Source organism: Trachemys scripta, chromosome 10 (assembly GCF_013100865.1).
Source record: "Trachemys scripta elegans isolate TJP31775 chromosome 10, CAS_Tse_1.0, whole genome shotgun sequence".
Classification (NCBI taxonomy): domain Eukaryota; kingdom Metazoa; phylum Chordata; order Testudines; family Emydidae; genus Trachemys; species Trachemys scripta.
Genome location: NC_048307.1, coordinates 75,989,463 through 75,999,437, shown reverse-complemented (window position 1 = coordinate 75,999,437; position 9,975 = coordinate 75,989,463). Strand labels below are relative to the sequence as shown.

Genomic DNA, 9,975 nt, shown 5'->3' with positions numbered 1-9,975 from the left:
AAGAGGGTGTAAATAGATATACTTTTTCCAAAGGCAGCTGTTCTAACCTTCCATTAAAAAAACTGTACATCATCAATTAGTTAATGAACCATAATTGTGTAAATTTCACTTATTTACTAGTTCTGTTTTATTTAATGTGGCACATAAATATTATGGTGAGGGGCATACTGTAAGAAAGAAAAACCTAGCTAGAGGGATTGGCAGAATTGCATGCTGTATATTCTTCTTTTCACTGTTCCTCCATTACTATATTAACAACCCTTATAGTACTTAAATAAAGGTAAGAAAGCATCACCATAACCTTTGGAAAATAATTTTCATGCAAATTGTTAATCGCTAATATCTCAGGCACATGGTAAATTATCATAATCTAGCACATATTGAGGGAACCTACTGCACACAGATATGACCAGTTAACACTTAATTTTTGCATTCCACATTTATGCAATTAATTAGAGAACACTTAACATTCTCTCTAACTTCAAGCTCTGCATGATCATGTTTGATCATGAGGGAATTTGAAATCATTTATGGAGCCAAGATTTAAATACAAGAGGAAACTGAGATGGTGAGTGTTAGGAAGAGAAGCATGAATATATTACATGACAGACTAAGCTGTATGGGTATGAGGAAGCCAACACAGATAGATAGCAGACACTTATTCAGACGAGGATAAACATACATCACCACATGTCAGGTAACTTTTGATGGGTCAGGAAATACACAGAGAGAGTTATATGACCTGCTGCTGTTCTAGTTTACACCAGTGGCTGAATTAGTCCTCATCCGCCCTCAGGATTGAGGCAGCACAATAATGGATTTAAGCCAGTTTTGCCCTTTTTACCTCACCTTTTGGGCCCTGCTCCAAGCGCAGCATGGATAGAGCCCAGGATCTGGCCCCCTGACTTTTTCCTTCTGATTCATTTTCCTGGGTAACTAATTTCTTTAAATATATAGGATGTTGTCCTAGTTTTACAGAGAAGCCATTCATTTGATATGCCCATTTCAAACAGGTTCTGTGATCTAAGACTATCATAAGTGACTCGTTGTTTGAGATTGGTAGCTCCCACATTGTCTTGAGGAGAGACGATCCAAGACAGCTGTCCCTGCAACCAAGATCTTGCACAACCATTTAAACTGCTGAGAGGCTGGTAGCACTGACGCAGTCCAGCCCATAGAGAGTGGAGGTTTTTTGGCCTGTCTCTCTGCTTTGAAACCATTTGGAGAAATACTGTATTCATAAGCATCCTGATAGTTATAATTAAATGGTTAGGAAATGACACCTCTGCAGCAGGTTTGTTAGTCAGGGGCCTTGCATCCTGGTCACTTGGTTACATTAGCCTTCATATTTACACTGGTCTTGGTGACATGAATTACAAAGGGCCAAATCCTAAATTCATTAATTCACTCCCTATTGCGGTCCAAAGGAATTTTGACAGTGTAAGGTTTTCAGTCAGGATTTGCTCCCAAGTTAGAGTTAGGGGAATGTAAAGAATCTCCTCTATCTTATCGTTGCGGAGATCACTAAAGAGTGTTTGCTAATGTACAGGTAGCCGTAATCCCAGAACCCATTCTCCGTATGATAAAGGGTACCTATTTTTGAGGATTTCTGACTGCAGTGAGGGAAAGTATTACTAAATCACATCATTAGCGTATGTGCAAGATGACACCCTGTGTTTCAGGATAGACTCAGTGGAGGTACTGCAATGCAAAGCTGAGCCAGGATCTCTGGAGGCTTTTACTACCTGCCAATCCAAGCTCCAGTGGATGAAGTGACAGCACCCTATGAATTTTCAGTAGGCCCCAGACCACATTACCTCCCAATCAAACAGTCTAGCTGAGCCAACTTGCAGTTATAGCCAAGCCTAGCAACTCACATAGGAGGTTGAGGTGATGCTGGGTTACAGTAGAAAGAACCTCATTACTATGCAACTTCACTGAAGACTGAGTGTTTAGAGAATCATTTAAGGCTGTGGCTAAACTTAAAATTTGGTTTTGAAGAGACTAATGAGCCCGATTTTCATTGGTGCTAAGCACCTACAGCTCCAAATGACTTCAAACGGATGCCTGTTTAGCAATGTTTCTAATTAATATATCACGGACATTTCAGTACAGGTGTGGCCAGGTCCACTTTTCTGCATGGTGCAGGGTTCCTCTTGCAAGCTGTTGGGTGTGAGCTACTCCCTGGAAAGTCAACTGGAGTTGAAGTTGCTCAATACATCCCAGGAACAGGCCCTCCCGATTTTAATGCAAGTACTTGTTCTAATGTTAAATAAGCAAAATGCACTGAGTGAGGTTTGTCAGAGGCAATTCTAACTGTGGCAAGTGATAACAGCTCCTGTAGAAGAGTTACCATCATGAACCTCTCTTCTCAAATAGAAAGGGGGCCAAATCCCCAGTTGGTGTATTTGCACCAGCTACTGATCTGGCCCATGATGCTCATAAACAAACCCAATCGGTAACTGGTCACAGCCAGGGTGAAGACTATAAGCAATGACTGTGTTATTCTGTACAAATACCAGTCTGATAGTTAAAAATATCAGTTTGCGTCATTAATGTCAGCCTGTCTCTTTAAAATCAGAGATAGAAACAACTTCTTCTTTTTGCTAGCTACATCACACTATAATCCGATAGGCCCTGTAAGAAGCTGTAATATTTAAGGTCTTTTAGCTGGTACCTCTAACATCCTGATTATCTGTTAAATATTAAATGCTTTCAATATAGATTCATAAAAGAGGCTAATGATCTCCTGCCACTTGAAGGATGAAGATGGTAAACGATGACTGATTTTTGTTTTGTTTTGATTCTGCCAGGCAGGCTGATGACTTTATATTCTGTGTCCATGGCTCAATGACCCACAAATCTCCTTTGATATGCCAGGCAGCAGAGAGAACCAAGCTGAACGGATCAGAAGGAAAGTGAAAGCGCTTCAGCAAGCCCCCCCCCCGAACCCCCCCTCAATGAAGCCATCATGTGACAGGAATCCTAAGACTCTGCTGTGAAAGGGAGGGGGGGGAAGGGAATAGGGCATTGTGGTGGCACAAGCTGATAGAGACGTCAGAGCCGCTTCAGTAATCTCATGACGCTTTGGCCCAGTGTGGGGGCAAATGAGGCCCATATTCAGCATGGCGTGACAGGTAGGACCACCCCGAAAAAGCTGTGAGGGGGCAGGCAGTTGGACAAATCAAAGCAGAAGAAAGTAATTTTCGATAAATTAAAGAAATCTCCATGGAAATTAGCATGAAACATTTTCTAATCTCCCGCTTTTCACTGCCGACAAGGGTCACTGGTTTAACTTCTCTCTCTTATTTTATTATTCCCCAGCCACATTCCTCTGCTTTTTTTATATCCTTCAATTTTTACTACCTCTTTTTCTTCCAGTCTATCATTTTTAGCCTTCCTTACAGCAGCTTCTTAACCCTTTTAGGACTTCCCCTGTTAAATATTCTCAAGAATTAACTGATCCGTGGCAGTTTAAAAGACATGCTCCAAAGCAGTTGCTATTTCTAAGAATCTGCCTATTGAGTGGGCCGTCATTTTAACTGTGATCAAAGTCTAACATTCCCTTCATTGCAAACACTGAAAACGATGGTTTGTTTTGTTTTTTTGCAATCTCCTTTAAACTTATAATTAGACCACTAATGCTGTTTGAAGCCTACAGCAAGTGCATTGTTGGAAGTAACATTGCTAAGCCGGAACATGATCACTTTTTAGTTATTTCAAATTTGTATTTAAAGTATCTTTCTCTTTCTCTCTTTGCTATTCTGTCTTTGAGGGGCTTTGGAATAATTCCTTTTCCTTCACACCTTTGTTTTAGAAGTTCAAATTTGGGCCCATGTTTTAAATTAAGTTGATCTGGGGATTTATACTTTTTTAAAAGGTAGCAACATCTTTGTTAGTGAATCTGAGACAGGAAAGAGGCTGTCATGTAAATAATGGTTACATGGATAAAGGAATAACATTTCTCACAGGGTAACTTTCTAGTGAAGTGCATTAAACAAATAAAACGACAGCGGGCCATGATACAACATTTAGGCTAAAGAGAGACAGAAAACAAAAACAGAAGCATGTACTGTTTACGAACTAAACAGCTTAAATTCCAAATGTATAATCTAATCATTAGAATGTTTAATTTCAACAAGAATACTGGGTCAAATCTACAGCGGGGGTCAAACTCATCCTTTATGACTACTTAGCGGTAAAATGGAGGTTATATGCCACATAACAAACCCAGTAAGTCTTTTTGTGCAGGATCTATGCAAGAAAGATTTTCAAGACCTCCCCTGAGCAGGGTAAATTTGACAAGCTGAAGAGATCGTAATAGTGTTGCACAGAAAAGTGAAAACTTTAAAATGATTATTAAGGATGATGTAAACAGTGATGGCAAAGTTACTTAAGTCTTCTCCCCACTCCTTCCCCCAAACTCCCTTCAGTGCTAGATGGTATTGCCTGTGAGAACAATGACCCCAGATCATTCATGATAGGGTATAAGAGTGTGTTCCTTGGAACGGTTTTGATAAAAAGTGGTCCAAATGTGTCATTTGCCATCAATATGGAAAGGAGTTATATTTAGAATGATAACTGGTAGAGTTTCTATCGGTTTTACTACTTGCACAAGCAGTGTGCTACATGTCTCATTTTCTTGAACAAGACAGATGCCTCTGGTGTGAAAAATACAGATGTTAGAGTATACAACAGACAACTGTGGTTTATCAAAAATACACTACTGGCACTGACTGATGTCAGACTTAATCATTCAGCATTCTAGTGGGAGCGAGTGAATTATTGGGTCTTAGTCATGAGTAGTTTATGTTTAAAAAGTAATACGTCATCTTGTTTCTTCTTTATAGGGTTTGGGAACTATTGAGCAGACAGCAATGCCTGAGGCTTTAGGTAAGAAGCTGAACAGAACCCAGAAGTGAAGGTGCACAACAAGAGCATATAGACATGGACAAGTATCCATGTTTTTTCTGAAAAAAATGTCAATTCAAGAAAAAAGTCAGCATTAGAAAGATTACATTGAAACATGGAGCCCTCGGGGTGAGGGAGGGGGCAGGAGGCGGGGGAGGAGATGGAACCTATGTTTATTTGAAAAATAAATTTCCATATGTAATCTCAGCAAAATATACATTACTTAACAATTATGTGTTTAAATCTAGGCATAGTTTAACAAACAGATTCTTAATTTATTCACTGCTTATCATATTCTAGATGATGTTTAAACAACATTACCCACACACACACAGAGCACTGTTTTATTAGTTTAGCGGAATTCACCTGTATAAAGAAATTATTTTTATTCCACCATTTGCTTTTAGCAATCATAAATCAGGTGGTACACACCCGTGTTTGGGTTCACCAAATTGAATCATTCATTTCTTCTGTGCTATGTGCTTCTTTCAGCAATAGTGTACTAACAAGGCATTAAAATTGCTCAATATTTTGTAACATGAAGTATTTATTTAAAATTGTTCAACAAAAAAGATTATATCAAGCATGTCCATAATTTGATGGAAAAATACTTTCCCTTTAAATAAAAAAATGACTAGCGTGAACCCAGGTAAAATGAAAAGAAGAAGGCATGTCTTGAAATTATCAAGCCAAACCTGAAACTTATTTATATAAGCTACCCAGCTGAGATCAAATTTGAGGTCTGTGGGGCTGTTAACTCAAGTAACATTTGAAGGATCACTGTATTGTGCAAAATGACTATCATCTACACACAGCTCAAGTGCAAAGCTAGAAATTTGAACACACTGTTGATCTCATTAGGAGTCACAGAGATGCAGTACATTGTCCCACTCACTCTAAAACCATTGCTGCCAAGTGTCCATGATTACATCTCAGAGATCTTGAGGAGGGAATATTTTGGAACATAATAAATAACCGTCTTATCTTGCTTATTTTTGAAAATTTGCCCATCAAGGAAAATAATTTTTGAGAGGTAATATTAGTTACCAGTTAGCTCAGCACCCCATAGGAGTGGGTCCTGTATACCTCTATGGTGAATTTCTGCAAATATAGGATCTGATTCAATAAAAATGATCAAAGGGCTAGAAAGAATGGGCCAGATTCTCCAGGGTGGCTGTTTGCATGACACCACTGGCCAAATCTGGCTCTAAAGTTGCTCAGGTGACCCAGATAGAATCAAACCAGTGTAAGGATAAACTTCTGGTGGCTGAGATCTGACATGGGGGACTCTTACACCACTTACCCAGCCTCCTATTGGCATAGCAGGGGTAAGTGGGTGTGGCCAAAATGATCCTGCACCATACCAATCTTAGGCTGCATATTTTGGCCCCTTGTGACTATCTGTAGTTAGCTCAGGAGAAAGACCCTGCACCGGGGACACAGTGGTAGCAGGATCAGGGGAATGCAAAGGTACACATTAAAACAACCTCGCACCCCTTGACCTGCTGCATTTCAGCTGCACCTTAAAATCTAGCTCACTGACCTATAAGGAAACATGAACAGAAATGAAGATGTATAATTTGGTTAAGTGATTAATAAGGAGGCCATGACACCAGTCTGCAAATATTTGAAGGATGTAGAGGAGTTCCTTAAGGAAGGGAAGGGAACTGCATGTAACTAGGAATCAGAAAATGAAATTAAGGAAGAAATACATATTGGTGTTCCCAACTGGGCCATATCATGCCATCAATAGTTAAGCAGAGGATGCTCAATGAAGTCAGCACAGAATTCTGCTTAAAAAACAAAGATACCGGTGAGATCCATCAGGCTGTGGAATCATCTTCTAGGCTAGGGGGAAAAGTGGAAACCCATCATTTGAGACATTTGAAATTAGTCTGGACAAAACACTAGTGCAGAGATCAATCCTGCAGTGGGATAGAGTAGGACTATGGAGGAAAGGTAGATGACTTAGTAAGTCTTTTTTATCTCCAGCCTCTATGATTCCATGCCTTCTGAATCATGGATTTTAATGATCACTGGGAGTCTGAGTAGGAATCCAGATTTTATTTTCATTTTTAACTCAGAGACAGATCAAAACCTGTTGGGTCAAAAAAGGCCCTAAACAACCTCAGAAACAAACAGCATATTGGTAAGGAAAACCTTATATTTATGTGATAAATGTAATGTTTTTTAAACTCTGGTGACTGGACTAAAATGAAAGAACTGAGAAAGAAATCTACATTGGTCCAAAGATACAAGTGCCTGGAATATCTTCTTGGAAGTGGCAAGATTGGTGCACAAGTGGAAAACTCAAAGCAATTTAGGATTGCCTAAAACAAGATAACAAGAAATCCACCGTCTCCTTAGTTCAACAGGATAGTACTTCATATTTATACCACAGTTTAACACCATCTCAGTACCTAATATTTCCTACACTGTATAGAATGAGGAATCTGAGAAGTTATTCCTGTATCGTATGATCCATTTACATAGATGTCCTCTCAATTAGTCCAGACTTTGAGAAGCCCCTTAAAGTCAGGAGGCTAGCCTCTTTAGTAGAGAGAAACATAGTTTTACTGCAGGAAGAGAATGGTCAAGAACGAGCAATTGACTTCACTAGTGTGAAACTTTTCTCCCAAGAGACTCGTTATTCAAGGACTGAAAAAAGAATGGCTTTCCATCAAATGGACTTTGGAGAGTTTCAGGTACTATCTCCAGGGGCAGGAACTTGTATTAGAGACCAAATAGAGATGTCTACACTAGAATGAGAGAGAGATATAATTTGTACCGTAGGAGATGGTACCTGTCCCTACAGCCATATACATTTACCATTTTTCATTGACCTTGGCAACAGAATATGGCAGTATATTTTTTCATGAGCAGAGGAATCTTTTCCACTTTCAGGAGAGGGACAAGGTAATGTAATGACGAGGGCTCTTTAACTCCTGTAAGCTGGAGCGTGGTTGGGCAGATGGTTTTTACTCTACCTAACCTAACCTTTCCTTGTCTCACTCAATCACTCCAGCAGCATTATTTGTCCTTTATCTCCATGCCTGGACTGAGATTCATCTGGAATGAATCTAGTTTATAGGGTGGGAATCTGGCAATGGGAATGGAGGTATGCAGCAGCAAGACCATATTGTAGCATGTCCTTTGAAATGAGAGCCTGCGAGGTGCTAAACATTGAACTCTTCCATTTTCCTTGGCATGTGGTTCGGGTTTATTGGTGATTCTGATGGATCTGCACCTGGGGAAAGATTTTGATCGCGTGAGAAAGAAGCCATTTGGAAAGCAGGTTAGTAGACAGAGGGCTATGATTGGTGGAGGGATTTATGGGTGGGTTCAAGAACCTTATAAAGCAGGCTCCTTTCCCCAATTAATTCACCTAAGTAAGGGAGCCCAGAGGGAAGATCTGGCAGAATTATTAAGGTAGCCTGATGGAGACAAAGAGCATCTGTCATGTTTCCCTCCGGTTTTGGCTGGTCATTCTCTAAAGTTGAGCAATGCTCATGGGTTTGGATTTGCCGAGTTTTGTGCAAACATTTTTTTTTCAGTTCCTCCCCAAACCTTAAATCCTTTGTGCTACATTCTGCCCTCACTTACATCCCAGAAATCCTGTTTTGTATTACAAGGAATTGTCCAAGTGTAGGAAAGCACTGAAATGAAAACCCCCCCAAAACTATCCCTTTCTGAGAAGAATAGCCTACATACGGGCTGGAAAGTCCAGATTTGAAGCTCATGGAGTTTATGTAGAATCATCCTGCTGGGGAGTGCCTCACCATGGAACGGGAGCATGCACCTCCAACATTTCCAGGGAATGTCAGATCTTGGGACATCTTCAGATGGCTGGAACATTCGCTCACTTACTTAGGTGCTTCAGCACTATTCCCTGGTTTCTCCCAATCCCTGTCTCATTCATGACAACATGACTTCCTTGGGACCCATGTTCCCCTGGACTGCTGACTCCCTACAAAACTACATCACTGCTTGGGTGGCAAAATCCCTACAGGGGAATGGAGGAGGAGGAGGAGGAGGAGGTTACAAAGAGCAACTAGTGTCTTAGCTCTCATACAGTACAGCAACACTTTATCCTTCAAAAGTGTGTAGCCTCCATTTTGCATGGGAGGTTTCTAGAGCATGAGAGGAACTGAGGAGGCGCATGGGGTTTAGGCTCAATCTCCACATACGTATCCAAATAAAAATGGATTAAATCACTAGAATTTCCACTGTTTTAATCTCCTCCAAATGAAAAAAATAAACCTGACTGGATGATTTGGCCCAGTCTGTATTCTTCTCCTGTTGGATTCTGTAGGCCAGGGGTCGGCAACCTTTGGCACACAGCTCGCCAGGGTAAGCACCCTGGTGGGCCTGGCCGGTTTGTTTACCTGCCACATCTGCAGGTTCGGCTGATGGCAGCTCCCACTGGCCGCGGTTTGCCACTCCCGGCCAATGGGGGTGGCGGGAAGCGGCGCAGGCCGAGGGATGTGCTGGCTGCTGCTTCCCGCCGCCCCTATTGGCCTGGGACAGCAAACCGTGGCCAGTGGGAGCCGCGATCAGCCGAACCTGCGGACACGGCAGGTAAACAAACCAGCCTGGCCCGCCAGGGTGCTTACCCTGGCGAGCTGCGTGCCAAAGGTTGCCGACCCCTGCTGTAGACAATACATCCATGACATCACAGATACTTCCATGGCAAGAGGTGTAGAATTATGACTACAAGACTGAACAGAAGGAAGATATGAGGGGAAACTCCCTTCAAAAAAGGTGATTTCAGAAAAGGGAAATGAGGAAGTCTAGCTATCTACATTCTGTAGAAACCTCACCGCTTTTCCAGTCTTTAAATAGACTTTATTGCAAAGGGTGTGATTCTGCTCCCACTTGGCACACTGTGCCAATCAAGAGTAAATCCACTAAGTTATTTGAGTTTTAAACCAGTTCATAGCCAGCATGAAATAAGAATTAGACCCCAACCATATATACAGTACAGTACTGTATGTGTGTTTGAATAATTAATTGAAGTTATAATTATATTACTCATTATAGTGGCAGAGAATTTTATTACTTTGG

At 41.0% G+C, this 9,975-nt stretch overlaps 1 long non-coding RNA gene across 1 annotated transcript; it reads left to right on the top strand.

The window, feature by feature from the left end:
• The first annotated feature begins 3,051 nt into the window (after nt 1–3,051).
• On the top strand, nt 3,052–8,206 carry LOC117884247. Its single transcript, XR_004647529.1, has 3 exons — nt 3,052–3,137; nt 4,851–4,893; nt 8,169–8,206. It is a non-coding gene; the product is annotated as an uncharacterized LOC117884247 (long non-coding RNA).
• The last annotated feature ends 1,769 nt before the right edge of the window (nt 8,207–9,975 follow it).